Source organism: Saccopteryx bilineata, chromosome 6 (assembly GCF_036850765.1).
Source record: "Saccopteryx bilineata isolate mSacBil1 chromosome 6, mSacBil1_pri_phased_curated, whole genome shotgun sequence".
Lineage (NCBI taxonomy): Eukaryota > Metazoa > Chordata > Mammalia > Chiroptera > Emballonuridae > Saccopteryx > Saccopteryx bilineata.
In genome coordinates, this window is record NC_089495.1 from 154,187,222 (window position 1) to 154,213,885 (window position 26,664).

A 26,664-nucleotide genomic window follows, 5' to 3' on the forward strand; every position below is an offset into this window, starting at 1 on the left:
AAATAAAGATCGTCCATAATTCCATGGCCCAGGGATAAACAGTGTTACTCTTGACCACTGAAGAGCATGATTTCCTTCGTACCTGAAGGGGTGAGAAGGTAGAATGTGGAAAGATACCGAGACGGCTTCCTGCCAGCCTACAGTAGGTTTCACGGCCCACAACGTCCAGCACTTGCAAATAAATACGTAAGACAGCCACATATACAAACATAAATTTTGGTGGAAAGATGACCTTCCTCTAGTTTTTCCAATTACCATTTTTCTGGACTAAAGTGATGATCTTCTCAGACCTTCTGGAGGATGGTAAACAGATTAAGTTTGCAAAACCACTCCATCCTTGCAGGAAGTTTTAACTATCCCCCCCCCGGTCCCCTCACTGTTGAGCTAATTCCAGCAGGAGAATCATCTGTTAACACTAATTAAATCTGACTCTTCAGAAGGGAATGCAGAATTTTGCAAGAACGGGGTGGTTGATGTCTAAGCACATTGTCTTGACACAGATTTGGTGCCTATTAATAACACGCTCTCAGAAGGGCAACTGCAGGCCTCCTGGCATGCTCGACTCTCTCTGTTTTGATTCTCAAGTTGAAACTATTAGTCCTTTCCAAATGCTTCCTGAATAATATCGGTGCTAGTAATTATCCTCCAAGTCTGCTGTTTGCTCTGTCACTCCTTTTATTCTAAAATGGCTGCAGACTGGACTCTTTTCAGATTTGTTCGAGGAGGTCCGCTCCACGGTCTGACCTGAGGTGGCCACTGCACTTTCCTTAAAGGCAAAGACTGGTTCCGGGATCAGCTCTGATGCTGTCCACTGCCACTTGAAGTCAAGTGCTTTGGGACACTCCTATCATGTTTGGGAGGGTCAGGTGGATGTTCTGAGACGAGACGGTGGAGAAACAGGTTCAAGTTTGAGCAGAGAAATATGTTATGAAGTGAAATACTGGGTCTCGGGTTGTTTGTGTGTGTGTGTGTGTGTGTGTGTGTGTGTGTGTGTCTCTCTCTCTCTCTCTTATGCATGAGTCTCCTTTAAGTGTCTGCCAAGAGAAGAAAGATTCGTGCCTCATTAAGAAAACAAAACCACATGGAACACTCAGAGGGAAATGAGCTCCTGGAGAGTAAATTACAAAAGAAGAGAGGTTTGACACATGTATTGGTGGTAAAATTTATAGGACTGAAAGAAGAGGAACTAAACAGGGGTTAAGGGAGTTATTGATGGAATATGTGGCTTTTCCTATTTTAATTCAGACATTATTTAAAAACTTTATTGATTGATCCTACAGAGAGAGAGAGAGAGAGAGAGAGAGAGAGGGAGAAACATGACCTGCTGTTGCACTCACCCATGCATTCACTGTTAAATCCTGCATGTGTCTTGACTGGGAATCAAACATGCAACACTGGCTCATCGGGATGACGCTCTAACCAACTGAGCTACCCGGCCAGGGCTCAGACATTTTTGATCACCCATTATGGCAGTTATTACGTTGTTATCTCTCAGCTCCAAGCTCACCCTTTGGTCTCTGCTCTGAGATAATAATGGACTGGACCTTGTAAGCAATTCTTTATAGTAAGTACAACATTAAGCCCTGTACTGGAGGGACCCTGCAAGAAGAAGGGGGCTTCTCTCCCTGCCTTGGATCTTACTGTTGCCACAGAATCTGTCAGTGGGAAAGCTCAGAGCTGCTGTCCCTGCTGTGTACCCAGAGTGTCTTGTTGCTTGGTGACCTTGCATCCCTGATCTTCACTGTGGCCCTCCCAATGCAGAGACTGAGCACCCCTTGCATTGGTGGTGGTGCTCTGCCTCCACATCCCTGCCATCAGTCACATCACACAGGCGCCTGAGGGCTGTTTTCTGCTGCCCAGTAACTGTGGGCCAGCTCTGGACCAGACAACCCGGCAAACTTTCCGCTATCCTGTGGCTACGACTGTGACTTGCCCAACAGAGGCTGAGCCCAGCTGTGGAGAGGGGCCCCTTCCATGTTTGTTCTTCCTTGGGTACTCTCCCACAGACTGAGGTCCCTTTATGAGGACAGTATTACTATTTTCAATTTTCAGATGAGAAAATCAAGGCTTTCTTTTCCTGCCCAAGGTCACACGGCCCACTGGCAGAGAAGCTTGGGTCCCAGGCAAGTCTCCAGCCTTCAGCACCAGGCTCCACCCGTGACACAAGGTTGCCTTCCTGGCACACAGCCAAGAAGATACATATCAGTCAAAAGTGCTTCCTGCTTCTTTTCAGAAAGATGAAATTGGAATCCGGTTCTCTGACGGCTACTTATAAAATGTATGTCCCCAAAGACATGGAGCTTTTACTTTGTTGTTGAGTAGTGCAGTACAGTCAACGTAGGCATCTTCCATTCAAACTCTGGTCTCCTTTGTTACTGTGATACTTAATTCTTGCATCAAAACCGATGAAATACCAAGCACCTTTGCAGTCAAGGTTTCGGGGTGCAGTTCCCACCACTTGAACAAAGCCACAGAATCTCAGCATCCTCTTCAGACTTGAGATTACAAAGAGTTGTCATTTCCAATAAATAATTCATCTCCCAATGATCAGAGATATTAGGAGACGCTCTTAGGTTCTCGATAAGTGCCTGCTGAATTAATGGAAGGAATTAGTTTCTGCTCTCCAAAGAGGGGTGTACGGCAGGAATATTGCTAACTGATTTTTCGCTTCCTTTCATGAGCCTTAGTTCTATTATCCTTGGTTGTAAACACCCTAACTTTTCCTAATTTTCAAAGTAGGGCTCAGTCTTCTGGTATTGGCTGACAGGCTCTATATTGGAAGTCAGGAGATCTGAGTTTGAATTCAGTTATCTCCTCTGTGTAACCTTGGGCAAGGCCCTGCACCTCTTCTGGGTCTTCACGTCTTCTTATGCCAAAGAAAAGGTATATCTAGATGAATGGGTCCCAGGGAATTCTGAGACATCCTGAAATTGTACCCAGAACTTGGGGAGGTGCATTTTTCTGGGGAGATCTACTGCTTTCACCTGATTATCAAAGAGATCTGTGACCCCAGGGAGGCTGAGATCAAGTGACCCAGATCATTATAAACACTCCTCCCAGTTAAAATGCCTGTGATGTTGAGTGACCTCTGTGTCTTTTCAGTCTCCCAAGTCTCGCTCTTTGGCTCAGTCCCTGTATGTCCCTTCACCCTTCAGCCAGCTGACTTGGGTGGTGCAGAGAAGGGCTGTAGCAGTAACATAGGGAATGGGGGTGGTCATGATGTAGTGGAATTAGTGGCCACAGCCGGGGGTGAAACAGTCTATAATCTTCATGCTCAGCCTAGAGCATGACCCAGAATTACACCAACACTGTTACAAACAGACAGAGGCTTAGCCAGGCCCCCAGGGAAAATAGCACGAGTAAGTATTCATTTGGGCTTTCCCCGTGGCAGCAGCAGCAGCTGCCAGAACTCTGGTCCAACCACCACCTCTTCGAGTAAGATGATCTGCTGAGATAGCTTTAGAACAAGATGCATCTTGTTGATACATCAAGTCAAACTCTGCCAGGACCTGACACCGGTGATAGACACTTCAGGCCCCGGGCAGAATTCTTTTCCTTCTGAGAGGCAGTTGGGTTGGGGAGTACATTGTGGCACTTTCCCTGTATTCCCTATAACACCTTTCCATCCTTGGTTATTCATCAGAGACGTGCCCACCTATAGATCATCCGCGTCGATTCCGGTGCCAATCGGGCTGACTCTTCAACCCCACCCCCACCAGGCAATGAACACTCCATAAAAAATCTCCATTTAACAGGAACTGAACAATATTACAATGAGAAGGCAAGTCTCCCAAATAAATACTATCTTATAGATTCCAAATAAAGAAAGAGCAATTTCCCCCCTTTTTTGGGGTAAAGCATTATGAACATTAAGTATCAAGCATCTTTAAAATCTTCATATATTTTAACCTAGTAAGCTTAAGCTTTGAGAATTTATCTTAGGAATGTTAAGTAAAGGAAAAGCTCTTGGGCAAATGAGAGAGGAGCCATGTTGGCAGGAAAAGAGAAGGTGTGCAGATGGGGACCAGAGTTGGGGGGCTTTGGGAACCCTACTGAAGCAGGTTGGGGCCTTTGATTCTAGGAGAAACTGGAGAAGATTCTCCTGGTTGTGGAACCGGAGAATGTGTCAGGGCTTTGGGAGCCACTGAAGGAGAGGGAAGAGGTCTCCCCTGCCTGTTTGCTTGTCGGCCGGTGTGAGACTTTAATAAAGGAATAGCCCACCATTTTTTGCCCATCTGTTTCTTTACCATCTGTCCAAATCCAATGAGAACTTTCATGGCCACGGTGACTGCGGCCCCTGGCCATACAAAAGCAATCTTTTGTTTTTTTACCAACCATGTGCTTTTCCAGCCATCCCCACCAGGTTTTCACTGCAACATTATTGTAACAGCAAGAAAAAAACAGAGACTGAGAGAGAGAGAGAGAGAGAGAGAGAGAGAGAGAGAGAGGAGAGAGAGAGAGAGGAAACAGCTTAAATATCCCAGTATAAGAGAATGACCATGGAAATTATGATAAATCTATTTGGTGAACTATTATGTAGCCATTAATAACTCCATTCTTAAAAAAGATTTTTCCTAGAGGGTACACATGGGGTAGGTGGGATAAAGAAAGGGAGATGCCCCTATTTAATACAGGCAAATGCTGGGTCATGACGTCATAAAATCAGGAGGGAAAGGTGAGTTGACAGATAGGAACTATGTTTAACAACGCACTAGACTTCTTCCTTGGACAGGAATGTCTTTCCAGAATTTGTAATCTCTCTGTGTTACTTCTAGATGTTTCTAAATTTTGTAATTTCTGATGTTACAGCCCACGGAGGGAGACTACTGTGTCTGATAGCTCTTCAGAAAGGCATCAACCTGGGACACATGGAGTCTGCAGCCCCGTTCTCTGTGACAGTAACTTTTGTGGTTTAAGATACAAGTTTGGAATGGAACTCTGTGTACTTTCTGTACAATTTTTCTATAAACCTAAAACTGTTCTGGTAAAAATAGTCTATTATTAAAAAAATTAAAAATTGATGGGGGGTGGAGATCCAAGCTGAGGAGCTGCGTGGATTTTATCTCCCTGCCATCTGCCCACGTTTCCAAGGATGCAAAGTAAGGATGGTTGATTAGTAGGGATTTTGAGAAAAATCTACCATTTTGTTTTATGCTTCAGATATGATTAAAGGGACAGAGAATGCCAGCTAAGTCACTGTTCTCCTCTCATTTGACTTCCCTGCACGTGGGAGGTCTCAGGGGGATGCAATCGACTAAGACATTCCGACAAAGAATTTAGCAAGCGGGCACACTGGAGGTAGAATTATTATCTTATCAAGGCTTTCGTTTTCATGCTCTGGATTTGTAAAGTGGCCACTTGTTTGGTGGAGGGCAGTGAAGGCTGGTCCCTGGTTAATAAATTGGGCCTGTGGGGCTGGGGTTGGTTCATGGTTTATTGATTATTATCAAGCAGCAGCCTACCTGGTGGGGATGGCTGGAAAAGCACATGGTTGGTAAAAAAACAAAACAAAACAAAACAAAAAGAAGTCCAAGTCAATGATGAAGAAAACCATCATTTTATTACCTCATTTCTACTGGTATTCTCACCCGGAACATTTTCATGCCTACACAATTCAACTGTGACCGTTTCATAAATGTGTACACTGTATGATCCAACCCAAGAGCACGCAACATTGCCATTAAGACAGAGATTAAAAAACTAAAAATAATAATTAAAAAAAGGATGGTTTTCTTTGGTCTCATTAAAAACATGACTACTTCTCTTTTAACCTCCCAGAATAGGGAGCTGGGTAAATGTTATTTGTTCTGAAGATAGAATTATCTAAGACCGTGCTCTGAGAGAAGTGACGGGACACACAGCAAACACAAACGGGCAATTATTTACTAAGTAGTTACTCTGTGTTTAACATTGTGCCTCTTCCAATATGTGAAATCAGGTCTGCTCAAGGAAGCTTATATTTGGTACAGAAGACCAGATTCAATGCAAGATTTAATCAACAACACCACAGAACATGTCATCTGCATGCTACTCAAATACTAAGTACTAAAAGGCATGCTTCAAACAGTAGCACCCCAGTCTGGATTTGGCAAGGAAGCAACTCAACAAAGGCCCATAGGAGCCTAGGCTTAGGATCATCATTTAATCAGCAGGATTACTCAGAAAACTGGCCGTTTCCTGTTGTGAGGGAAGGAGACAGTGTGAGTGTGGTCCAGAGACACCAGGTCCTGGGAAGTGACTTATGGCTTGTATCTGGGGGCCCAGAGAACTCTCTGCTGGTGCAAGTGTGCTGCAGGGAGTGATGGTCCCAGGTCTACTCCTAAACTGACCTTGGACTTGGAGCTGAACTGGGGAGTCCTGCTTGGTGCTACAGTGGGAGGGAACCTCCTTGAGTGAACACTCATTATGGGGCTCAGGGAGTATTAAGGCGAGTAAAGAAAACTCACCTGCCAGGGTCAGGCCAGTCTCTCAGATGCTGGGTAAATGCAGAATTCCCTGGAGAATGCTCCCTGGTAGGCAATATCATTAGGCCTTCAGTGCAGAAGGCAAAACTGTTTTTTCCACAGGCAGCGGGAGTCATAAAGCAAATCAAAGGCAAAGGTTTCCACCCACAGTGTATGAGACACTTCCGTCCCCAATGAGGAGGTAATGACATCCAGGCAGAGCTGCTGGCGGGTGGGGATGAGCGATAAGGGATGGTGCAGTGGAGCTCCAAACAGTGCTTCTGTGGACCTCGGAGGAACTTTCTGGTTGTGTTGTTTTCCTTCCTTCCACTGTCCCCTCCCCTTTGACTGACAGTTCACTTCTCTTCCAGTGTATTGCACTTGAATTTTAAAGGGCTCAAAATTGGCAATGGGAGAAAGGGACTCTCAGAGCTCCCTTTATTTAGAGAGCAGTCTCTGGGCTTAGCTCAAACTTCCAGGTGTTCTGGTCACGGGACCCTGGAAGGAGGCAGAATGGAATGAGGATGGGGCAAAGCTGTCTGGTCCGAGCTGAGGAAGCAAGGTTGCCTCTGTGAGGGGACAGGGTATAGGGAGTGCAGGTGAGAAAGTACCACGACTGTTCATAAGCTGGACCCATCAAGCCTACTGTGTCTTAGATGGCACTGGGGAGGGGCCGCTGAGTTAGGTGAGGGTGGGGGTGGGGACAAGTGCCACTCTCAGAGGAAGGCTGGGGCTGTGGGTGGTGGCGTAGTAAGGTGGCTTCCTTCAGCACCACCTGTGAGTGTTTTGCACATTACCCAAAGGTCTCTGGATGGTAACCAAGGGAAACTGGCACACACTTGGGGATGGCCAGGGCTCCCAAGAGGGATGGAGAGCTTCCAATTGAGTGAGGACCACTCCCACCGCAGTGGTGGAATAAGGACGCCAATGGGGTCCTTGGGAGGCCAGGAAGCTGGAGCAAAAAGAACACCATGTGGTGAGCCACCTTGAGGGAGAGGTGATTCAAAGAACTGGGGCGCTGATGGTGTTAGAAAAGAAGGCTTGTCTGTTTCTTCCACTAGTCACTAATGTTTCTCTGTATTAGTTCAAATTGAACGCCTAAATAGAACTCTGCCAAGAGGCTTGCAAGATAGGTTCTTGGGGACGTTCCATGCAGTGTCTACCCCATACGAGCACACGGACAAGAGTGGCTGACCCCGATCGTTCAACCTGGTCCCTTCATGAATGACCTAGCACAGAGGGTGCACCGCACCCTCCAGGTTTGGTTTTTCTTCTTCTTTGTTTAAAAAAGTTTTCAGGAACTAGATATTTTCAATTTGAAAGTGTTAAGTATAAGAAAAAATAAATAGCAACCCATAAAGGTTATACTCAACACTTTAATCCTTCTATTATGGAGCAGACAAAATTTTGAAAATTAACTTTACACAAAATCTAGTGTGAGCTGGTCATTCACAAACACATACAAAAATAAATGACAACTTAATACCTTCAATAAGATATGTTGATCCCTGGTTTTTATTTTAGACTCCCTGTACCCAAAACAATCCTTTTTAGATTTTTTTGGAGTATACAGTTCTATGAATTTTTTTTTTTAAATTTTTTAATTTATTCATTTTTTAGAGAGAGGAGACAGGGACAGATAGAGAAGGGAGGGAGGAGCAGGAAGCATCAGCTCCCACATGTGCCTTGACCAGGGAAGCCTGGGGTTTCAAACCAGTGACCTCAGCATTTCAGGTCGACGCTTTTACCCACTGCGCCACCACAGGTCAGGCAGTTCTATGAATTTTTAAAAATTGATTTGAGAGAGAATGAGAGAGAGAGAAACACATCAATGTGTTGTTCCACTTATTCACGCATTCATGGGTTGATTCTTATATGTATCTTGACTGGGGATTCTTGTATGTATCTTGACTGGGGATAAAAACTGCAACCTTGGCCCTGGCCGGTTGGCTTAGCGGTAGAGCGTCGGCCTGGCGTGCGGGGGACCTGGGTTCGATTCCCGGCCAGGGTACATAGGAGAAGTGCCCATTTGCTTCTCCTCCCTCCCCTCCTTCCTCTCTGTCTCTCTCTTCCCCTCCCATAGCCAAGGCTCCATTGGAGCAAAAATGGCCCGGGCGCTGGGGATGGCTCCTTGGCCTGCCCCAGGCGCTAGAGTGGCTCTGGTCACGGCAGAGCGATGCCCCGGAGGGGCAGAGCATCGCCCCCTGGTGGGCAGAGTGTTGCCCCTGGTGGACGTGCCGGGTGGATCCCGGCAGGGCGCATGCGGGAGTCTGTCTGACTGTCTCTCCCCATTTCCAGCTTCAGAAAAATACAAAAACAAAACAAACAAACAAAAAAACAAAACTGCAACCTTATGTATCAGGATGATACTCTACCAGTTGACCTATCCAGCCAGGGCCTGAATTTTAACACCTGTATAGATTCTTTTTTTTTTTTTAATACATTTTTTAGAGAGGAGAGGGAGAGACAGAGGGAGAGAGAGAGAGTAGAGACAGAGAGAGAGAAGGGGGGGAGGAGCTAGAAGCATCAACTCCCATATGTGCCTTGACCAGGCAAGCCCAGGGTTTCGAACCGGCGACCTCAGCATTTTCAGGTCGACGCTTTATCCACTGCGCCACCACAGGTCAGGCCCTGTATAGATTCTTGTACCCAGCAGTACACTATGATACAGAACAGTGTCTTCACCCCAAGGAATACAAGTCTTCATTTATTTACAGTACATACCCTGAAGTGGCACTGCTGGGTTGTAGGGTGTATGTTAATTCTTCTTTAGAAGCAGATATATCAATACTCCTGGAGTAAACTGAATAGTGTCTCTCCCAAATTTATGCCCACCAGAAATCTCAGAATGTGACTGTATTTGGAAGTAGGGTCTTTGCAGATATAATCAGTTAAAGATTGCTACGGACTGAATTTTTGTGTCCTTCCTCAACCCTGAATTCATATGTTGAAATCTGTTGCCCAATGTGATGGCATTAGGAGGTAGGGTCTTTGGGAGGTGCTTAGGTAAGGAGCATAGAGCCCTCATGAATGGGATTAGAGCTCTGTAAAAAATTACCCATCAAGTTTCCTAAGACACAGAGAAAAGTTGGCAGTTTGCAACCTAGAACCCAATCATGCTGGCACCCTGACTTTGGACTTCCCAGCCTTCAGACTGTAAAAAATAAACTCCTATTGTTTATAAGCCTCCTGGAGTTCTGTAATAGTAGCTTGGATGGACCAAGATAAGGATTTTGAAATAGAATCATCCTGGATTTAAGATGGCCTCTAAATCCCATGGCTAGTGAGTGTCCTTATAAAAGGACAAGAGACACAATAGGAAAAGATCATGTAAAGACAGGCAGAGACTGGAGTGATGCCGCCACAAGCCAAGGGATGCCTAGAACCACCTGAAGCTGGAAGAAATGAGGAAGCTGCTTCCCTAAAGCCTTTGCAGGGAGCCTGGCACTGTAGACACCTTGATTTCAGACTTCCAGAACTGTGAGGATAAACTTCTATTGTTTAAAGCCACCCAGTTTTGCCCTGGCCAGATAGCTCAGTTGGTTACAGCATCTTCCCAAAGCACAGAGGCTGCCGGTTAAATCTCCGGTCAGGGCACATACAGGAATGAATTGATGTTCCTGTCTCTCTCTCCCTCTCTCCCTCTCTTGTTAAAATCGATCAAATAAAATAAAATAAAGCCACCCAGTTTCTGGTAATTCGCTATGGCAGACCTGGAAAACTGATACAACTCTCCACTTTTTAAAAGGACCCTTTCTCCCAGTCTCAAGAGCAAGAAGAAACTCTGCAGTCTCTGGAGTTGGAAAAGCGGGCCTCCTGGGAAGGCTTTTTGTCCTGAACTTTTGCAGATGCAAGCAACCAGGCCTTTTTTTGTTTGTTATTAAATGTGTCCAGAGAGGCCCTGGCTGAGTAGCTCAGTTGGTTAGAGTGTTGTCCCCATATGCCAAGGTTGCAGGTTCGATCCTGGGTCAGGGTGCATACAATAAACAACCAACAAATGCATAAATAAGTCAAATAGCAAATTGATGTTTCTTTCTCTCTCAAATCAAAAATAAAAATAAAAATTTTAAAAATGGGCCCTGGCCAGTTGGCTCAGTGGTGGAGCATCAGCCTGGCGTGCAGAAGTCCTGGGTTCGATTCCCGGCCAGGGCACACAGGAGAAGCGCCCGTCTGCTTCTCCACCCCTCCCCCTCTCCTTCCTCTCTGTCTCTCTCTTCCCCTCCTGCAGCCAAGGCTCCATTGGAGCAAAGATGGCCCGGGCGCTGGGGATGGCTCCTTGGCCTCTGTCCCAGGTGCTAGAGTGGCTCTGGTCGCAACAGAGCGACGCCCTGGTGGGCAGAGTATCGCCCTCTGGTGGGCGTGCCGGGTGGGTAGATCCCGGTCGGGCGCATGCGGGAGTCTGTCTGACTGTCTCTCCCCATTTCCAGCTTCAGAAAAATAAAATAAAAAAAAATAAATTAAAAAATATTTTTTTAAATGTGTGCAGAGAGCCCTGGCCAGTTGGTTCAGCGGTAGAGTGTCGGCCTAGCGTGTGGAAGTCACGGCTTCAATTCCTGGCCAGGGCACACAGGAAAAGTGCCCATCTGCTTCTCCACCCTTCCCCTTCTTCTTCTTCTCTATCTCTCTCTTCCCCTCCTGCAGCCAAGGCTCCATTGGAGCAAAGTTGATCCGGGCGCTGAGGATGGCTCTGTGGCCTCCACCTCAGGTGCTAGAATGGCTCCGATTGTAGCAGAGCAAAGCCCCAGAGGGGCTGAGCATCACCCCATGGTGGGCATGCCGGGTGGGGCACATGTGGAAGTCTGTCTGACTGCCCCCATTCCGCCCCCTGCCACTTCTCACTTCAGAAAAATACAAAAAAAAAAAAAATGTGTGCAGAGGGAAGAGAGGGGTTAAAAATGAAAAGAAACTTGAAAAGAACAGATAAATGTGGACTTCTCACTGGTGATGAACATTCACTCCTTAATCAAACAAAAGTCAGGCTCTCTAGGACCCCTTTTTTACTAGGTCTTGCCGGTAGGCTTCATCCTGGGATCATCTGGTTCAGTTTCATCAAGAATTCTGTCAAGATATCCCAAAGCCTCCTTCCATCGACTGACCCCCTCCCTGTGCCTTGGCTACAAATCCCCTCTGGTCTTTGTGCTGCCACAAGCCAAGGAATGCCTGTATGGGCCAATGGGGGAGGTCTGTCCTTTCCTTTTCTCCCCTTGCATCAAAGGTGGCAGAAAACTCAAAACATAACAGACAGAAAGAGATGACAACAGAAAAGACAGAAGGATGGGTATAACGTAAGGCATTGTGGCTCATCAGTGACGTTCAGAACAAACGCTGCTACTAAGTGCACCTGGGGGAAGAGAACAGAGAGATAAGAGAGGAAAGGGTGCCTGGGAAGAGGCAGGATGAGCTCAAGGTGAGGTGCACAGCAGAGTGAGCACGCATTCATTCACGGCATGAGCTCCTGGAGGGAAAGCACGCTTCCCTCCAGTTCAGGAGCTGTGTCTGGAAAGAGCCCCAGCAAACCAGCGGAGGGTTGAGAACCATTGTGTGCCGTGATCTGGAGTCTGCTCAGGGAATGGAGGTGAACCCTGGCTCATTCGGGTGAGATGAAAGATGAGGAAGAAGGTTCAAGAGACAGTACTCCAAGTGACATGATGACTGATGGGGAAAGATTCTAGTGGGAGAAACAACACCAATAAACAACGCTCCAGGTCACGGCAACTAATTAAGAAAAGGACTGAAAAGTACAATGAAGCAATGCAGAAGGGTCACAAATGCTATCACTTGATTCAACTAAAAAGGCTTCTACGGCACAAACATGGCTCTAAGTTACAGTTCCCAGGGCAGCTGTCACAAGGCTCTTTACATAAGCTTAGTACAAAGCAGCCTCCATCTGAATTCTCTCTTTGGGCTGGAGTACCCTTTGGACACACAGACAGTGTCATGAGACTGGGCCACGCTTCACACACGCATGTGTGGATCCTGGCACCCGACAGGCTGTATGGTTTCCCCGCAGTAGGATCAATATGCTTCCTAAAATAAGCCTCAGAGGCTGAGCTTAAAAATAGTTGCAATTTCTCCCAGTTCCTTCCTATTTCAGTTCGCAGGGTGGTCTCTGGGAACTAGAACTGCTGGTTTTCTCAGGTCGACGAATCAATATTTAGCCTGGAAGCGCTTGCAGGCTCACTGTGGGACGGACTTCAATAGCCTCAGTGTTTGGGGTCTGCCACGGCAAGGTGCCTCTAACTCCCATCCTTCTGAACCTTCTCTGAGCCTGAACAACGAACCCTTTGCACAAACAGGCAGAGTTCCCGGCACAGAATGTCTGGTACTAGCTTTTCCTATGAGAAGCCACTAACCCAGTCTGGAGGGGAGAGAATAAAATACTGAGATAGATGGCCTACTGGGGCCCATACGGTGGGGAGGCCACACCAGAAAGTCAGGGGACAGCAGAGTGATGAAAAGGCCGCCGGCAGCCTCACTCTCCAGAGGCCAGAGTCTCCTCCTGTTCACCACACAGGCGTCCCTGAGCCTTGCGTCTCCTCCCAGCTCATTCCTGGCACATCTCTCTGGGCAAGAGAATGAGAAATGCCCCAGCCCAAACCACTTCAGACTCATGACAGACTTCATCAACGTCAGAGAAACACAAAATACAGGAAGAGATTGTCTATTTTCCTGGTAGGTTGCATTTTGTTTGGTTTTCCCTTCTGCAATGGGTTCTTTCTAAATACCTCCCCAAGGCGAAGTTGGGGAACTGCACAAGGCCTCTTGGCTGAGCATCACAGACCCGCCCCAGGCAGCAGAGCAGAAGGTTCCAGAAGGAGCTCTCCAGGCAGTGGTGAGACAGGTGTGGGCCAGCAGATGGGCTGGGGCTGGCTTCCTCAGCTCTTCCTAAGGTAGAAGCATAATTAGGCATGAGGCCCCTGAAAGAGCCTGTCCCTTCTATCTCCCCCAGTGAGGAGGGGCCTGCTGTGTCAATCCTACCTGCCTGGACCAGCTCTCAAATCCACAGCTGGGCATCAAGCATGTTTGGGCTGTCCTTCATGTCATTCTAATACAACAACCTTTTCTTTTTTTTATTTTTATTTTTATTTTTTTCATTTTTCTGAAGCTGGAAACAGGGAGAGACAGTCAGACAGACTCCCGCATGCGCCCGACCGGGATCCACCCGGCACGCCCACCAGGGGCGGTGCTCTGCCCCCCAGGGGGCGATGCTCTGCCCATCCTGGGCGTCGCCATATTGTGACCAGAGCCACTCTAGCGCCTGAGGCAGAGGCCACAGAGCCATGCCCAGCGCCCGGGCCATCTCTGCTCCAATGGAGCCTTGGCTGCGGGAGGGGAAGAGAGAGACAGAGAGGAAAGCGCGGCGGAGGGGTGGAGAAGCAAATGGGTGCTTCTCCTGTGTGCCCTGGCCGGAAATCGAACCCGGGTCCTCCGCACGCTAGGCCGACGCTCTACCGCTGAGCCAACCGGCCAGGGCTACAACCTTTTCTTTTCTCTTTTTTCCTTACCATGATACTCCTTCCTTATGGAAGATACGGTTAGAAAGTTGTAGAGAGAGAAAATACAGTGTGGTGGTGATGGGCCTGGCTTCCAGAGTCAGCAGACCGGGTCTGCGACCGAGAGCTGCTGGACTTCACTTTTCCTGGCTGTGAGCGGGCTCCTCCCATAATGGGCAGTAGTGAGGACTCGATGACAGAAAGCAGATAAAGCCCATTTTATCTTGACCTGGTCATGGCAAGTGCCTGTCCATGTGAGTCTCATTGAGGATGGAGGGGGAGGGGGAAATCACCACAAGGCCAGAACTCATTTTTAAGGTTGGATCACATTTCATTTATATGGCTGTAACATAAGTCATACAATCTTCCTTCTGTTAAATGTCTAAGGCCTTTCCTTTTGCCCCTGTCTTTTCTTCCTCTTTAAAAAAAAAAAAAATCACATTATTTATAATACTACAGTGAATACCTGTAGTAAAATGTGAACCTGATTGCTACCAACCCAACAAATGTCCTGGATATCCCAGACATGTTTCCAAATTTCTAGGCCTTTGAATAACAACTGAGCATGGGGCACCATCCCTAGTTTTGCTCAAAATTAACATATTTGAAACTACTTTCATTATCTCCCCTCCTAGCCCTTTGGATTTAATGTTTGAGTTGGCTCCTCTTTTTGTGCACCTTCAATCACCCAGGGCAGAAACCTGGGTGTCATCCTAGGCTCCAACTTCTTTCTCATTTTCCTATATGATCAGGCACTAAGTCCTGTTAATACTGCTGCCTCTACATCTCACAACTCCATCTCCCTGATAGACCTCTATCTATTCTCTATCTCATCCAGTCACCTGCAGGACCCCTAACCTCCCTTTGTCTTGAGACTCTGGCTTCTATCAATCCATCCATCTTCCCCCCGCCCCCATGAAGTTTTCTTCCTCAGTATGCAACAATGGTTTCTTTATCACCCCTGGAACCTATCAGTTTATGATGGAGAGAGCACAGCCCAGGAGTCAAAATATCTGGTTTTAGTCCCGGCTTATGACTTCTGAGTTATGTGGCCTGAGAAACTCTCCCAATTCTCCACTTCAACCTCTGGAAGTGAGCCCCTCCATGTCCTGCCCCATCAGGACCAGGTGATGGGTGTGAAGTTCAAAATGCTACACGAATATATGGAAACAGTACATTTTTGCCTCTACCTCTCAACTCATGCCCTAGGAAGTCCTCCTTTCCATCTTTTTGCTCCAGGTATGCCCCCCTCACCTCTCTGAGCACTGAGCTTCCTAACAACTCACTGTTTCAAGCCCCCACACCCTGGCTCCTGCTCTTCCTTTTACTCTGAAGGCTCTTTCCTGCCCACCCATCTATCTGGGTCACACCAACTCATCTTTCAAGGTCATGGCCTCTGCCACACCTTTCTTGATAGATTACCTTTTAGTAAAGCAACAATATATACTGCTCACAAAAATTAGGGGATATTTTATCACTTCATACTCATTTTGAAATATCCCCTAATTTTTGTGAGTAGTGAATTTTAATTCATTTTGGGGCATGTTTGGTTATGGTTAAATTCTTAGGCTCCCAGAGACCTCAATGCCTATCTCCTTAATGGACTTGCCAGGGGAACACTACCTCTAACACTACCATTGTCTCAGCTGCTGCTGAATTATAGGGTCACAAGTCATTAACACACAGGTCTTTTGAAATCTCCCCAACTAAATAAAACCCAATCTGCCAAAGTGGCAACAGATTCATTGTGACTTGTTTCAAAATACATTTATGTATCAAGCTGCCACATGGAAAATAAAATAAAATTGACAAGTGACAGCAAAAGGCTTTCATTTCATTGAATTCTGCACAGGCCAGTAAGCCAGGACAACTGGAATAGGGAAACTGAGACAGTTAAATGGCCAAGCAGGTTACAGCCATCTAGTAAATCACAAAATCCAATTTTCCGGAACCCAGTGTAAATGTTTGCACTTCTTCCCAATCAAAGGGTAAATAGCTTAAACCACCCTACTCAGGGAGACAGCAGAAATCCACTTAGTACCATTTGTGCCAACCACACCCAAGGGCAGGTGAAGTTAAGGGACTAAATCTCATTTTGGTACACTCCCATAAAACTGATGAATATTCCATTGGGATCCTCCCCTAAACTCCCAGTCTTTAAACACCCTTGAAACAAAGGACCAAGAATGCTCTTTCCCTTAGTGATCAGTGCATCCCTCAAAACATATTTTAACATTTCGTGTATAACTGAAGCACAACACTCACTTATTTTTTGCTGCTGTTAAACTGAATTGCTGGGCTAAACACCAACAACATTCAGTTTTAACGTCTGCATTGTCTGCTAGTAGTTCATTCATTCTGTTGTCTGCCAACAGAGAACCTCTTGATAGCCAACACATTGTGGCAGATGTCAGAAATTTGTGAGAAAAGAACTGAGAAAAATCCCATCCACTAAATTTCCTTCTTTCTGCAAACTAGGAAACATCATTGCAAAATTTATTTTTAAGGGCTGAATCCCTTGGATCAAGGAACAGTTTGAGAATCACGCCTCAATACCAATGACAGAAGCCTGAGCGAAGGGCAGCTTGAGATCCTTGCACAGTGCGTTCCCTTCCAGCATGTTCTAAGTAGCACTTCCTGCTCTTTAATGTGCACACAAGCCCTCTGGGGAGACTTGCAGGTCCTGCTTCAGTGCATCTGAAGTAGGGCCTGACATTCTAATAAGGTCCAGGTTATGCTGATGCTAAAGAATCTATCAATATAAACATCTGGTATTTGGGGAAGTAGAAACGTTAGTCACAGAATACAGAGTCAGGAAACTGCAGAATGGAATTCCACCCCGGCGATGGAAGCTGCTGTGAAATCAGGTTTGGGGTTCAAACAGATTCCTGCACGTAGCTGTCAGAGATGGGTTTAGTGAGAGATTGCTCTAGGAAAGAGAAGGACCTTAACCAGGGCAACAGTAGTTGAAAGGGAAAAGATAGGATGGATGTGAAATTCCATCCAAACGGAATTCCTAAACTCAGCCACTTGGGTACAAAAGGCAAAGGGGGCAGGGAGTTTGGCCTCTTTTCTCCTTATCCAGTCAGACCTGCTTCTGCCTAAATCAGGGGTCTCAAACTCGCGGCCCGCAGACTAATCCACAAAGTTCAAAATATTTTGGATAAAATTAAGTAAGCCTTGGGGCCTACTTGTATTTTTCATTTCTCTAGCATCCTAGCTAGATATTAGCTTAGTTAACAGCAGTTGTGATGCGAACTACAGTTTCTGGTCGTTTTGTGACACTGAGTAAACTGCATGTACGATTGTGCTTGTTGTACTGATTTTCTTTTGTTTTCAACTGCAATGAGAAAAGTGTTGCGTAACAGTTGCCTTTTGTAGACCTAGTGCGGCCCGCGGAACGGCTGTGATCTTGCTCTGCGGCCCACATGCTGAGTTGAGTTTGAGACCCCTGGCCTAAATGATCCCGTTAGAGCTTCCTGGGCAGTTTGCAGAAGTTGGAGGCCAGCTTAGAAGTCCACTGTTGCCTCTGCTTTGGGGTTCTTCCTGTTGTTTCTCTGGGTGAATTTTCAGAGCAGGCAGCCCTCACTCTTTCTCCAGGGCTAGAAAAACGTGTCAGCCTGAGCCTCAGCCAACTCCTCACACTGGGCCCTCAACACCAGCTGTGTGATGAACACAGCTTGGAAAACGGAAGGAGGCCAAAGTCTTCCTAAAAGCTAGAAAACAGAACATAGGGAAGCCACACAGTATGGGAAAAGGACGAAAGTCCGCAAGGACTCAATATAGCTAATAAAGAATTCTGGCCAGAGATACACACAGTCTGAATTTAATCGCGAGAACACAAACAGGAAAACCCAAGAGTGAAGGGCAGCCACAAAACATGACTTCTGCTTCCAAAACTTCAGTGTCATGAAAGACCAAGCAGAGCAACTGCTCTGGACCAAAGGAGCCCAGAGAAAGTGACACCTAGATGACATGTGTATGCACTGGAACGTAAATCACGAAGGTATTTTACTGTTGTTTGTGATAGAAGTCATTTTGGGGACAATTGGCAAAATGTAAGCATGACTATATCAGATAACAGAATTGCATCCATGTTAAATTTCCAGAACTTTTCCTGGACTCCTGCTCCCTGTGACAGCTCCTAACAGACTGAACTGTGGTTGGGTTGCATTTTTCAGGGATTTGGCATGGTGTTGGGGCCAACTTGGACTTGGTGAACATGTTAAGGACACTACTCTTTTATGGATTCTTGCTGTATTGGCCAAGAGTTTGCTTATAGGCTTTAATCACTGTAAAAAAAATAGAAGACTGGATAAAGAAGATGGGGCACATATACACCATGATATATTGTACTATTCAGCTAGAAGAAATTATGACATTGGATCACTTACAGCAGAATGGTGGACTCTTGATAACATTATGCGGAGTGAAATAAGTGAATCAGAAAAAAACAAGAACTGCAGGATTCCATACATTGGTGGGACATAAAAACGAGACTAAGAAACATGGACAGGAGTGGGGTGGTTACGGGGGGGGGGGTGGGGGGAGGGAAGGAGGGAGAGGGGGAGGGGAGGGGTACAAAGAAAACTGGATAGAGGGTGACGGAGGACGATCTCTCTTTGGGTGATGGGTATGCAACAGAACTAAATGACAAGATAACCTGGAAATGTTTTCTTTGAATATATGTACCTTGATTTATTGATGTCACCCCATTAAAATAAAAATTTATTTATAAAAAAAAAAAATTTCCAGAACTTAATCTCTGCACTACAGTCACATAAGGAAAAGTCCTTGGTTTTAGGGCGTGTACACTGAAGAAATTATGGGTAAAGAGGGTCATGATGTCTGTAACTTACTCTCAAAGCGTTCTGGGAAGAAAGACGTTACTATTTATGGAGAGGGAGAGAGAGAGAGAGAGAGAGAGAGAGAGAGACAAAGCAGACGTGGTAAAAGGTTAACAACTGGTGAATCTAGAATCACTGTATTATTTTTGTAACTTCTCTGTAGGTGTGAAAAAATTTTAAAATAAAAAGTTTAAAAGAAGGTCACAAGAATTGTTTGCCGGTTTGGAGAAAGCAGCTAAAATGCCAGAAGCAAGTCCTGAGCAGGAAAACTGGGCACATCATCCAGTCTTGAGAGTTATTGCTACAGAGAAGCTCCTGCCCCTCCGCAGTGGGCAGGTTCCGGGCCGTGTGCCCTGAGCATGGGGGGGGGGGGCAGTTTCAAAGTGCTCTTGGGAAATGCTACCTTGGTTCTGTGCATCAACTCCCGGGACTGGCTCCCTCTCCCCAAATCTAAAGAGAGCAGCTTGGTGAACAGGAGCTGTCTTGTAAGAGGTCTTCCTGGGCCCCATAATGATGCTTCACCATTCCCAGGGAACGGGTGCCACCAGCTTCCAACCATTGCACACTTCTCTCTCAGAGTTCCATGGGGCAATGCCCCAGATTTTTGCCCTATTGGTGTTTTCTCCAACTCTCAAGTAGAAAAATGGGCATTGCTGGTCATTATTTCCCCCCTGCTGGAGGTATGGTAGCCATTCTGCATAAAGGCCAACCAAGAATAGACTGTGAGGCTGGCTGCAAGGGTTTCTGCAGAGACCAAGGTAAGGCCAAGCAACTGCCACACTTTCAGACAGACAATGCTTTGTTTCTATGCTTATCTGGATATTCCAGAACAATCTGAGGGAGGTTTGTTAAACAAGAATTCTTTTGCACCTTTCCTCCTTTTTTTTCTGGCTTTCTCTATCTCTCTCTTTTTATTATTATTTAATAAAAAGAAAAAAAAGAACCAAAAACTCAACTCTCCTGGCCCAGAGCCTAAATCTCTTGCTAATCTCTTCTCCTGGCTCCAAGCCATCGCTGTTGGCTCTGTGCCTGTTTAATATTGAGGTTGCTGATAGCAGGTTGTGTCGGCGTTGCCATTATGAAGTTTAGCTTTAAAAATGTTCCTGAGATGGGCATCCAGTCTTCCAGGTGACAGACACTTGTTCCCTGCCTGGCCGTCCTGGTGTAGCCTGTGGACCAGGCATCGCCAGCCTGCATCTCCACACCTCTTCTCTCAGGGCCACTTGGCCCGCAAGGGTACTTCCGCAGAGCTTTTGGGAAAAGCTAATTTTCTGTACAGTGCTTCACTCTGCTCTTTTTGAAGGCATGGGAATGTCAGTTTGGGTGAGAAAGGATCACTTGTCTTAACAATTCAAAAAGAGAGAAAAGTGACACGGTGGGTATTTGAAGAAAATGTGTTTTCCCTCAAGGCTGGATAAAGAAATTACTTTTGTTTTTATAGTCTCCTCATTTCTTTCTCTCTCTCTCTTTTTTTTTTTGTATTTTTCTGAAGTTAGAGGTGGGGAGGCAGTCAGACAATTGAACCCAGGACTTCCACACGCTGGGCCAACGCTCTACCACTGAGCCAACCAGCCAGGGCTGTCTCATTTCTCTTACCCCCAGTTTTCTGTAAGACTTATGTCAGCCTTGTTCACAGTACATACTGAAGTCTTTTCAACCACACTACTGAATAATTCCCCGATTTATCACCTATTGTCCATTGTTTCATTAACTCAGCCTGTTTAGGGCACAAAACCTCCATCACCACAGATCCACTCTGGCCACATGATCCGCTTCTTGGCAGCTGAGGTGGAGTGTGGAAAGAGCAAAGGAAACACAATGAAAGGACTGGGCCTGCCCTGACCAGTTGGCTTAGCAGTAGAGCGTCGGACTGGTGTGTGGAAGTCCTGGGTTCAATTCTCGGCCAGGGTACATAGGAGAAGCGCCCATCTGCTTCTCCACCCTTTCCCCTCTCCTTCCTCTCTTTCTCTCTCTTCCCCTCCTGCAGCCAAGGCTCCACTGGAGCAAAAGTTGGCCCGGGCACTGAGGACGGCTCCATGGCCTCCACCTCTGGTGCTAGAATGGCTCCGGTTGCAATGGAGCAAAGGCCCAGATGGGCCAAGCATCACCCCCTGGTGGGCATGCCGGGTGGATCCCAGTCAGGCACATGCAGGAGTCTGTCTGTCTGCCTCCCCACTTCTGACTTCAGAAAAACACAAAAAGACTGGGCCCTCAGTCCTGCTAGTTTTTAATAGTGTGGCCTTGGGCAATGTATTTAAACATCTTTCAACAGCAGAGCATAATAATGTCCACCTAATGATGTTGTGAATGCTAGCTGAGATAATATATAGCACAATGCTCCCTTAACTGTAGGTGTAAGGCGACCCCTGTGTTTTGGTCGTTCGACCCCTGCCGGGAATTCGACCCACAGGTTGAGAACAGCTGTGTTAGGTATTATGCTTTGGTGCTGGTTCCTAACAGGAGCTCCCAGAGTGACTACCCATTGGAATTCCTGTTGTTTCCTGACAACCGCAGGGGGCATTTTTCTGTCTGGCACCAGAGGAGCTTTCCCACCTGGTTTGAAGAGCTGTCTTCCTGCCCATTACCTATTATCTTATTGTCCATGATGACTCCCAGGCACAACCCACAGCAAACACAAGGACTTCCTGGGCTGCCTTGACTTGCCATTCACATAATTCAGAGGAAAGACTGAAATGAGGAGCCACTAATGCAATTTCTCCTAACTAAAGTCTTCATTAAGAAAAGACTGGGAGGTTTTTCTGGATAGATATGCAAAACAGGAATGCTGCCCTCAACCCTGTGAAGGCTCCCTGGCCTCAGGGGACAGGTCTGTTTCCAGGCTGGATGGCGGCTGCCAGTCGGCACACTGCACATGTCCAAGGTCTTGCAGACTGTGGAAAATCCACAAACAGATCAGGACAGACTTCTGCCAAGCTGCCTCTCTCTAAACATGGTGAGATATGCTGAGCAGTTTTGGCTGTATTTTCAGATAGCACTTGACCTTGGCCGAGGAAGGCGCACATGGTGGACCAAAAGGTAGGAAAAAAAATTGCTCAGACATCAGGCTTTAGGTGTAGAGTTCTTGGTTCATCTTTGCTCCTGTCAAGTTTACCTTTAGCTTCGTTTTATTTTTATGCTCTTCCCTTTGCCTTTGGGGCCAGTCTCTCTGGGCCAGTGTCTCTCTCTTATCCTGGGCTTCCACCCAGACCCTCTTTCTCTCTCCAAATCTGGTCATTTTCATCCCCTTCTGAGTGCCACCAGCATCCTGTTCACCGTCCTCATCTTCTAAGCCCAGCCATACTCAAGATGACCCAACTCTGTCCTTCCACCGACATTTGATAATGTACAGATTCAAGACATGTCTGAAAAGCCATGTTCTACCTCAAGATTATTTGCTGCCCTATACAACTTGGAAGGAGAAAACAAAACCTTGATACTGCTTCTGTAACACGGGAAGAACCACCCTTTGTTCCCGGTGAAAATTTAAACCTTCAACCAGGCTTTTAAAAACTCAGATAGCAGTTTCCACATGCAATTTTATAATTCTATTTTTAGAAACAAATATAGCATGTTAATTACACGAGAGCTTAGGTGCCACGGCCAAACAAGTCCCAGGTCTGAGGCTTGTTAGCTCTGACCTTGTGCAAACCACTTGCTCTCATTAAAACCTCAGTTCTCAGCTGTAGAACAAGAATAATAATAGTTGTGAGGACTCGGTAAGATCACAACTATACACAGGTTAGAAGACTGCTGGGCTCACGCTCAGGAACTATTCCTGCCAACATCCATCTTGTTATCACCATTATCACTAACCAATAGCCACATCACTGTCATCATTGTTTGGTCCCCATTCTCGAAGAAGCTACTTTCTAGCTGGGGCCTCCTGGTTTACTTTCTAGGCTCTTTGCTTTCCTTTGGCTGAGGGGCATATGAGAGCCTGCTTGCTCTACCTGTACTTTGCAAAACGGCCATTAGATTGGGCCCTGCCATCATTATCCAGGTCAGCAACACAGTAAACACCACAGCCCTCATGGTCTGACACGTGTATATGATAAGATGGGTCACTGGCATGAGGTAGAGGACATGTACCATTACTTCATGATAGAAAGTTTTGTACTGAAAAAGCAGCGTATTCAGAATCTTTTATACATCCAATTCTAGAAAATAATTATAGAGACTCCTTGAAAGAAAATTCTTAGATGTTTAGTGGTCACTTATAGAATGGCACTTTGGGGGGCCTCCCCCTTCCCAGATTGAGCTTGCTAGCCACAGGCATCATTGTTGACGGGTGTTACTTACAGACCACCAATCTGGAGAACCGTGGCACCTCAATTCACTGACCCAGGCAAGTCCACGAGGCTCACTCTCAAGGTCCTGCTTTCCCCCAAATCACGTCCACATCTTTGTTATCTCAGCTTCCACATGGACAACCCATTCAATGCCAAAAGCCTAAATCCGTTTCTACTTCTCTTATACAATGACCTTCACCTCTAAGCTACTTTCTACCCATTTCTTCCCAAGACCCAACCTGGTCTTGAATCTCCTGGACTTATTCTACTTCTAAAATATGAAAACTCTAGTTACTTTTTCTCTGATCTCAACCTCAATTTTCTCATTCTCGCTCCCAGGATCTCCTTGACCTTGCTGAGCTCTCCAATCCCCAAGAGCTGCCACTGGACTCCACGCTCATTTTGACCTTCACTGACTCACTCAATTTTTCCATACTCTGCTGAACCACCCTGACAACAAATCCTGAATCAACTGAAGCATTTCTTCTGTTCTGACATGCAGACTGCAAAGCACAGCTGGAAAAATGACACAATTACTTAGGCTGGTGGCACTAACTCGGTAAAGATTTCCCAAATCACCAGACTGCCAAACCTTTCAAGTAATCCTTTTCATCTTCTGGGGGGTCCCTCATCCATTTCCCATACAGGTTATCATTGACCTTCCTTGTCTTCCTTAAGCCCTTTTTCCTATTTCCTTCCCTTTCAATGACTTGCTGTTCCTCCTTCTCCTCCCTCCAAACAGGTCCTTCCCTGCCCAGTTTGTGAAGACTATTCACTCTCTGACTTGTGGGACCTGGCTCCTTTCTACTTTCAAACGTTCACTCTCCCGCTGGTAACTTCCTCTTGGCATCTCACAGCCAAGAGTTAATCTACAACAGTAAATTTATCAGTTGATAGGCCCACATTTGTTTTCAGTACCCCATGCTTTCCCCTGGGTTCACTTTTTAAATATATCCCTTCACTAACTTTTTTTTTTTTTTTTGGTATTTTTTCAGAAGTGAGAAGCAGGGAGGCAGAGAGACAGACTCCTGCATGCGCCCGACCAGGATCCACCCGGCATGCCCACCACGGGGCGATGTTCTGCACCTCTGGGGTGTTGCTCTACTGCAATCATAGCCATTCTAGCGCTTGAGGCGAGGCCAAGGAGCAGTCCTCAGCACCTGGGCCAATTTTGCTCCAGTGGAGCCTTGGCTGAGGGAAGAGAAGAAAGAGATAGAGAGAAAGGAGAGGGGGAAGAGTGGAGAAGCAGATGGGCGCTTCTCCTGTGTGCACTGGCCAGGAATCAAAACCGAGACTTACACACACCAGGCTGATGCTCACCACTGAGCCAACTGGCTAGGGCCTCCCTTCACTAATTTCTTGCATCTATTGTAGCTAATCAGAAGCTCACAGTCAGGATTATTATTGTCCTTTTGTATATGATCTGACTTTCCCTTGAGTAACTTTTAAGAGCTTTAAAAAAAATCTTTAATACTCTTACAATTTCATTACAATGAGACCAAGTATGGATTTATGTTTGCCTCCTTAGTATCGGAGTGATATTAGAGGGTGGTCATGCTGGGAGTGAAATCCCACCACCTAGCGGTGTAAACTTGGGTAAGTTACACATATTCTCTCTTTTATAGTATTTTCACATGTAAAATGTTCTTATCTCAAGGTTATTAGAGGATTAGTGAGTTCATACATACAAACTACATAGAATGGTGGAACACAGTTGTTCCATAAGTGTTAGACATTTTCATGTCTCCAATTTTAGAACCACTTCTATCATTTTAAAGTGCTTTTCTTCTATTGTATTTTTCTGCTACTATGAAATAATCATATGGCAACTCTCAATTCTCAATTATTATTATTATTATTTTTTATGACAGAGACAGAGAGGGACAGATAGGGACAGATAGGCAGGAAGGGAGAGAGATGAGAAGAATCAACTCTTCATTGTAGCTCTTTGTTGCAGCTCCTTAGTTGTTCGTTGATTGCTTTCTCATGTGTGCCTTGACCAGGGGGCTACAGCAGAGTGAGTGATCCCTTGCTCAAGTCAGCGACCATGGGGCATGTCTAGGATCCCACACTCAAGCCAGTGACCCTGTGCTCAAGCTGGGTTAGCCCGAGCTCAAGCCGGCTACCTTGGGGTTTTGAACCTGGGTCCTCTGCATCCCAGTCTGATGCTCTATCCACTGCCCTACCACCTGCTCAGGCAAAAAATGGGCATTATTTCTTTATTTTCCCCTTTGAGGAGCACAAACATACTATTTTAAACAGATTCATCATTTTGCATTCAATTCATGTTCTGATTATTGATCAGACTGATCATCTTTCTTGATAATGTGTTTGCTGGGTATTTTGGTTGGGAAGCTTTTTTCTTTTCTCTTTCTCCATCTTCACTCCCTCCCATATTCCTTGCATTAATCTTTAGACTTCAGAGTTGCCTTCCTTTCAAGAGTAAAATCAGTACTGTAAGTCAGGATTCCACTCCTTCTACCAGTGGAGGAGTCTATCCCAGCCTCTTCCTTCAGCGGCCTGGCTGTGGTCCCCTATTTTGTACTGAGGCACTTTTCTCCCATATCAACACTTGCTACTGCCTGTCCCCAGACCCATAGTCCAGCCTCTCCATGCATGCCCATCCTCCTGAGTTTCTATAGTCTAGCTATATCATTTTGTTCTTCTTTTTATATTTTATCTGGCCTTGCTATGTGTTTGGAACAGAGGAGAGGTGTCACATCATGAACTTGTTTTCTACCAAGATGAGAAGTCAGCCTAACCAGGCGGTGGCGCAGTGGATAGAATGTCGGCCTGGGATGCTGAGGACCTGGGTTCAAAACCACAAGTTGCTGGCTTGAGCACCTGCTTGAGTGCAGGGTCACCGGCTTGAGCACAGGTTTACCAGCTTGAGTGCAGGGTCACTGGGTTGAGCGTGGGATCAGATATATGACCCCATGGTCACTGGCTTGAGCAAGGGGTCACTGGCTTGACTGCAGCCCCCTAGTCAAGCCACATATGAGAAAGCGGTCAATGAAAAACTAAGGTGCCACAATGAAGATTGATCCTTCTTTGTTACCCACCCTCTCTTGCTAAAAAAAAGAAAAAAAAGAAAAAAAAGAAAGAAAGATGGGAAGTCTTCCACAAGGCTTCTCCCCTCAACCCTGAGTCCCCTTCTGATTCAATTCCTTCCCTTCCTTTCAGAGTCAAGCATCTCTGAACTCCTTTTTGGTACACGGCAAGCTGGGCTCTGCCCCCACAAGCCCACTTGTTTTTTTATAGGTCACCAATGACTATGTGATTGCTCAATCCCACAGGACCTTTTAAATCCCATGTTCCTGAACTACGTTGCTATTATCATTGGTGACATTTCCTTCTTTGGTGTTCTGTCTTTCCTGGGCCTTCATGACTCCCCAGCACCCCAGTTCTCCTCCCACTTCTCAGGGAGCTCCTTCTCATCCATCTTTACGATGCTCTCCTATTTTCTTCTCCTTTAATGTTATTATTTCCATAGGCTCCACCCTTACTCTTCTTTCTTTATCCTTCACATATCCTTTTGCAATGTCTCCCACTCTTATGGCTTCAAACTTCTCTTGCTTTACCACTTCTAAAC

General features: G+C 46.1%; 1 protein-coding gene across 1 annotated transcript in view; it reads right to left on the bottom strand.

The window, feature by feature from the left end:
- The window catches only part of PITPNC1 (phosphatidylinositol transfer protein cytoplasmic 1), a 279,779-nt gene that overhangs the window by 54,733 nt on the left and 198,382 nt on the right, over positions 1-26,664 (bottom strand). The gene's annotated exons all lie outside the window — the stretch shown is intronic.